The sequence below is a fragment of the Saccostrea cucullata genome, unplaced genomic scaffold, assembly GCF_032062105.1.
Source record: "Saccostrea cucullata isolate Sc308-1 unplaced genomic scaffold, CSIRO_AGI_Scuc_v1 ctg3119, whole genome shotgun sequence".
Classification (NCBI taxonomy): domain Eukaryota; kingdom Metazoa; phylum Mollusca; class Bivalvia; order Ostreida; family Ostreidae; genus Saccostrea; species Saccostrea cuccullata.
The window spans coordinates 3,328-9,448 of NW_026935434.1; the positions used below are offsets into that span (position 1 = coordinate 3,328).

Sequence of the window (6,121 nt, forward strand, 5' to 3'; positions counted from 1 at the left end):
TTGAAATCTATTAGTTTATACACATTGTGCTGCATGTAATATACCACCACCAAACGACCACAAAGTTCACCAAATTATAACACTTTTCCTCAAAGTGACAGGGAACTTATAAAACAAGAATAAAAATTGTGCTGTTGAAAGATAATAATAAAAGATCCTTCAGGACAAGTATTGCAACTAGAAAAGAAAGGACTGATGTTCTTTTTTCAAGGAGATTGTTCTCCAATTCAACCACAGATTAATACAATTCTTTAAAGATCCAAACATAGTTTCCTGTTCACAAAACATATATCGTTTTCTTTACTTCTGTCAGTGTTTTTTTTGTCTTTTACATTTCGAGGGTTTTAGTCTTGATTCGAAGGACAATATTTAACATCATTGATAAATTCAACGATTACAGTCATTATATGATGGATGTAAAATGGATAACAGAGACATGTATTCCGAATCCCACACAAACATTAAGTAAGTAAAGCTGAGAGTAAATATAAATGTTACTTATGTGTGATTTGTTAGAAAAAGAATTTTCTTAACATTATTTCTTCTTCTTTTTAATTCAGATATTTAAAACAAGCAAGGTTGGTTTTAAAACTTGTTTCCTTTTCGTAATATAATAATAAAAAAGTTGTTATTCGATTGAAAAGTCTCATAAAATTAAACTGCATTGAAGAAATTTATTGAAGAACGTCAAAAAATAGCTATGCATATAGTTAAGGGCTAAGACATGAATTAGTATGATATGAATAAGTTAAGCAACATGATTTTCAAAGACTATTAAGAAACCTACATTGTTTCTTGGATTAAAAAGTCCTGAAACCAAAAATTACAAAAAAAATGAAATCACTTATTTTCTTGGGTTTTAATTTTCGTGGTATTCAAGGAATGGATAGACCCACAAATTTATGTCCACTACGAAATGCAATTTTTTACATAAATTACTATTTAACAATACTTCATCCACTAAATCATATCCCTAAAAATCAATATATTTTCCTCCACCCACGGAATTTGGCCCATCAAAGATATGTAATTTTACAATAATAGCTAAATAAATTCTTATCTTATTTTGTAAGAAGTTGCGTGTGAAAATGCAAAACGTATAAAAAATAAAACAACTCGTATTTTAAATAGATTTTTATAGTACTTACTGTTTTTTAATCTCTGATCCATTAATATTCCACTTAAAATTCCACAGACAAAAAGTATAGGCCAAAAAATCAGACCAAGAAATGTGCCAAAACCCTCTCCAGGACTACCAAAAATTTTAAATAATTTACATACTAATGGTACATGTTATTATTTTTTTTTTATCTTTTTTCTTATATTTTTAGTAATGTATTTTATTCTTCTGACATTATGTTTTAATTAGCAATTTTATACTAACAAAGATGTTCCTTCACTTTTTCTGTCTATGGTATTAGGATGGAACATACTAGTCTTTTCCACTCTTAGCAACCGCTGCTGGCAAATATGATCTGTAAACAATAATTTTATTTCTTTCACTTAATCATACGAGTAAGTCATATACTAGTGAATATTCTACTGACAGTAACACAATAAATAAAACTCCATTTTATTAATAACAATGTCGAGATGTGCAATAACGAGGCCTAGAATTAGTTTTTTTCATCAATTATCGTTTTGGTAGATATACGGTAGATTTAACATTGGTATAAGGAACTGTCATAATGTAGAATATTTTGCAATGGAATTGTACAGAATAGACAATTCAGTTCCTATTTATCAAAAAACTGTAAAAGTTACCTTCAAAAGTCTTAATAAAATAGAGAATCGAATTGAATATTTAAAGGAGCCTCGGTCTAGGTCTATATGGATAATACTTAAGAATGTGGATAACTTGATAGGAGGATGGAGCCATAATGGAAATTATTGGTCAACAGACAAAACTACGTACTCAGTATAGGAGTCAAATAAATACGTTTGATTTTCAATTAAGAGGCCCCTGAATGGGACAGCACGACGTTGCTGATAACAAAAAAACTTCATTCATCACACATGAAAGAATTCCTTTTTGTGTTAAAATTGCTATGGTGCTAGCTCACTTATCTTTTTAGAAAATAAACTTGTGTTACATGAAGCATTAGCTGTCTCTCTATTATGACGTCACAATAAAAGCTTTCACTCTCGTAAATGCTCGTTTTACTGCTTCAAACATCAGAACATTATCCAAACAAAATGTGTTTTACAAAACAATTGCAATAAAATATATAGTTTCTTTCTTTGTCTTACAGAGTTGAATAATATCTTTTTTTATATTCTGTACAAAACAAAATATGACTCACAGTTAAGTATGTCTGCTGAGAAAAATGTTTTGGAGCAGCTACTTGCATTGCAGCGATCCGTATATAATACCTGAATATCTTGCCTTGAGCTGTCATATCTGATACAATATCCTATAAAGGAACAATTCAAAGACTGAGGATTCTTATATTTGGAAGCCAAAAATAAAATAATACTTAAATTGAAGGCCCAATAAATTAGTATTTATATCGTTTACACGTAGGACAGGAAGACACAAATTAAGGTAGATGGTGTTCAAACCTAAGATATTACTAACCGGGTGAGTAAATTGCTGGAGCACATACTTCATATAGCTTGTCTTTTGTTGTACTAATAAGGCAGTGATAAACAAAGTCCTCAGGTTTTGAACAGTTTTGCAATCTTGCTAAACTTCCACAATCCTTCTCGTCTTTAGCCCTCTGAAGTTCTGTTTTGCTTTGTGGACATGTAGGTACAGTAGCTAGAGTTGGTTTTGATGCTTTACAAGTATCCGATTTACAGACATAGGCCTACATTAACATGAACAAGAACCATTGCTTGAATATTCATTCCTTTATTTAATGAATTTTGGATAAATTTTATGAATGTACGAAAATCATAGTTTTAAAATTTATACAAAATGTCACTTTTCATTGTCGATAGCATATATTGTACAAGCTTTTAAAATCATCAGAGATATTTCCCGATAAAAAAAAATTCTTATTGTACACGAACGTTCTTCTCATTTTTTGTATACATGATGTTATTAGAGGGGAAATTGATTTATTTTTAAACATAATTATTATTTTTTACTTCTTTAACCCAGTTGAATTACTTTTCAATCAGGAACACTTTTACTGCTCACATATATCACTTATAACTTTGACAAGCATAACTCTTTCAAATAGACTTTTATTTTTTCCTTCTGTATTCGTTATTTTTTTCATTTGTATTGTACCAATCCAAATTGAAAACAAATCGAATACAACATTTCGCATGCCATACTTATGGACATGATCAACTTCTGCGTCCATCTACAACAAGGTTAGTAAACTTATGAAAGTATTTTACACTTTCATTCAACAGAATCAAACCTTTTGAAGGACAAAAATACAAATGATAATAGCTGGCCAGAGATATTGTCTTCCCTTTTCTTTTTTCATCTGCAAGAAGCAATAAACAAGTTAAATTAAAAGAAAATTATAGGTGATGTAATCTAAATAAAATTCACCATTTAATTTGCTACATGTATTATATGTTCAGAATTGAGGCAAAAAATTTAAAATCTACACAACGAGAAATTATTACATAAAGCTTTTATGATTCCTTTGCACATTAACTTATTATTAACGTTTTTCTTTATGCAATACTAAATGTGCTTGTATACGTATGTGGTTTGTGAAAGCAATAAATACAAGCTAATTCAGAGAATTTGCGTTCCCCACTTAGGGAAAAAGTAAACCATGCGCAGTTCGGATCCCCTTGACTGAATTTGTAGAATTATTAAATGTATATATGTATACTGAAGCAAATAAAATATGCCAGTGTTGATAATTTATAAAGATTTGATTATTTATTCTTTATTATGTGTATAGAAGATTCTTTTGTTTATTTACCACACTGTAATGATGACTTTATGAGTTTGTACAAGCCAGACCTCATATATTTTTCTTTTCACATGATGAATACTATATCATTTAGTATAAAAAGTATTTTGAAAAAAAAAATGGATCGTCCGAGATGCGTACCCGGGCCACTCACGTATGAATCGAGAAACATACAGTGGAGTCTCCAATTCCGGGTCGTCTCCAATTCCGGGTCACTCATTGTATTTTATGTCATTTTGTTAAAATTTAAGCGCAAAAAACTTAATGATTACTCTGGTCATAAAGAATTGGCCTTTCTATATGTAATTAATTTAAAACAAATTATCATTAACTTTAAAAGAGCATCCGACAATCGAAATTCAGAAACGCACGCATTTAAGACTTGGATGTTTATGCTGCGGTGACGGCTACTTTCGTTTTTGTTCGCTGCAGAAAGGCTGATATAAAAGTTCTAGATAAAGAATAAGAGCTCGAAAGTATGGCAAATGCATTTAGTTTTTACTCAGACATCAATCATAATGATCGCTGCTCAAATAAAATTATAATGATTATTAAATCATACTGTTTTTAAATAAATGAATTTAATTGTATTATGTTTAATCCTTATACCTTTTTCTTTTTAATCTGCAGACTGCAGTTTGTTTTGTTGTAATTGTTTTAAAAATAATTTAAACATATTTCTGTGGTGTTTTACTTTTTTTCCAAGCTGCGTGAATTGTTTTATGTTTCAACATCATAAAAATCGTGTTCCGAAACTTTCCATGAATGTTACACGACCATGAAGTCACATGACCCGGAAATGGGGAAAACGATTCGTAACTGGGGAAGATAGGCCTTGTGGAATACCCCTGTAAATATTGTTCCCGTATAGCTACTTGAAAACAAAAAGATGTTTGGATGACTCACTATTTGTTCTTTCAATACATATATTGCATATAAAATAAATTGAACAGATTTGCAAAATATCAACGAAACACCCTGACATGACCAGGAATTGGCGACTTCACTGTACCACTAGACCACGGACCTGCTTTAAACTGACACAAATCATATGCACAGATGAAGTCACATACATGTATATTTTCACGTTCGATATTGTCAAAATTTTACACAATGCATGGTGTCTAATTTAACTTTTATTAAGACCAATTCTCTGTAATTATCAAAATTGGCTGGCCACGCATAGTAACAGATTTTGATTTTTCTATCATAATTTAATACAGATGTGTGAGTGATTGTTAAAACTATAAAAAGTTTTTTAATTATAATCTTGGTTGCCATGGAAACGGGATACAAAGTTTCTCATTTTGGTAAATCTTGAAAATCTGTGCTTTTCATGAAAAATCATGTCCAGAGATGAAATGAGTTATCTAATTTTGTGTTTATTGTTTTAATTCAATACTAGAGATTCAAACAACAATGTTTATGGTTAGATTTTAATTTCACGCTCATAAGTGGTCATGTTATACATGGCAAAATATAAAAAATATGGTAAATTTTGTTCAGTTTTTAGAGACTTAAAACAAAAAAATGCAGCTGTTTACAAATTTGGCAATAATAAAACATGAAAGGCCGATGTTTGATAATATCAAAACAGTTTAAAAATTTGTGGGCAAATGATATTTGTAAAACAAATTCAAAGGTGAATATTAATTTTTTCTGCATTTTGAAGCATTTTTTGCTTCCAAATTACTTCCCTTGGATTACTCTCTAGCGCCTGGAGGTACTATATGTAGACATTGTAATGGTAAGGGTGCAAAACACAGTTTTATGTATGACGTTATCAGGACGTTACTTGGTGAGGGACAAGCAAAACTGACCCCTATAAAAAAATAAAATGGAGGCTTGTTACATAGACTTCTGCATATCAATGGAAAGATAAAATTGTGAATTTTGTAAATATCCAACTATAATACATTCATCAATTACTACTAGGGGGTATTTGACACCTGAAATATGGGGGATATTGAGTTGTTTATGCATCCATTTTCAGTGCACCTATGCATTTTTAACCCCCCTGCTCAACAAAAACAGAAAAAATCAGACAAAATAAGTTGTATGCATTTCACAGAACAAGTCCTAAGGTTTTCTTTTAGTGTGCTTTCAGGGTACATTTTCCACCTCATGAAAGAGCTACATTACCTGCTAATTGACTCATGCAATTCTGCACATGTGAAAACCGGATGTTTTGGGAGTTATCTCCCCTTATTAAAAAGTCTCATAAATCTTTTTTT

At 30.4% G+C, this 6,121-nt stretch overlaps 1 long non-coding RNA gene across 1 annotated transcript; it reads right to left on the reverse strand.

Annotated features, from left to right (window-relative positions):
* Positions 1-1,400: 1,400 nt before the first annotated feature.
* Positions 1,401-2,806, reverse strand: LOC134242806 (uncharacterized). Its single transcript, XR_009986927.1, has 3 exons — positions 2,579-2,806; positions 2,304-2,414; positions 1,401-1,475 (listed from the first exon to the last, which is right to left on the reverse strand). It is a non-coding gene; the product is annotated as an uncharacterized LOC134242806 (long non-coding RNA).
* Positions 2,807-6,121: the final 3,315 nt, after the last annotated feature.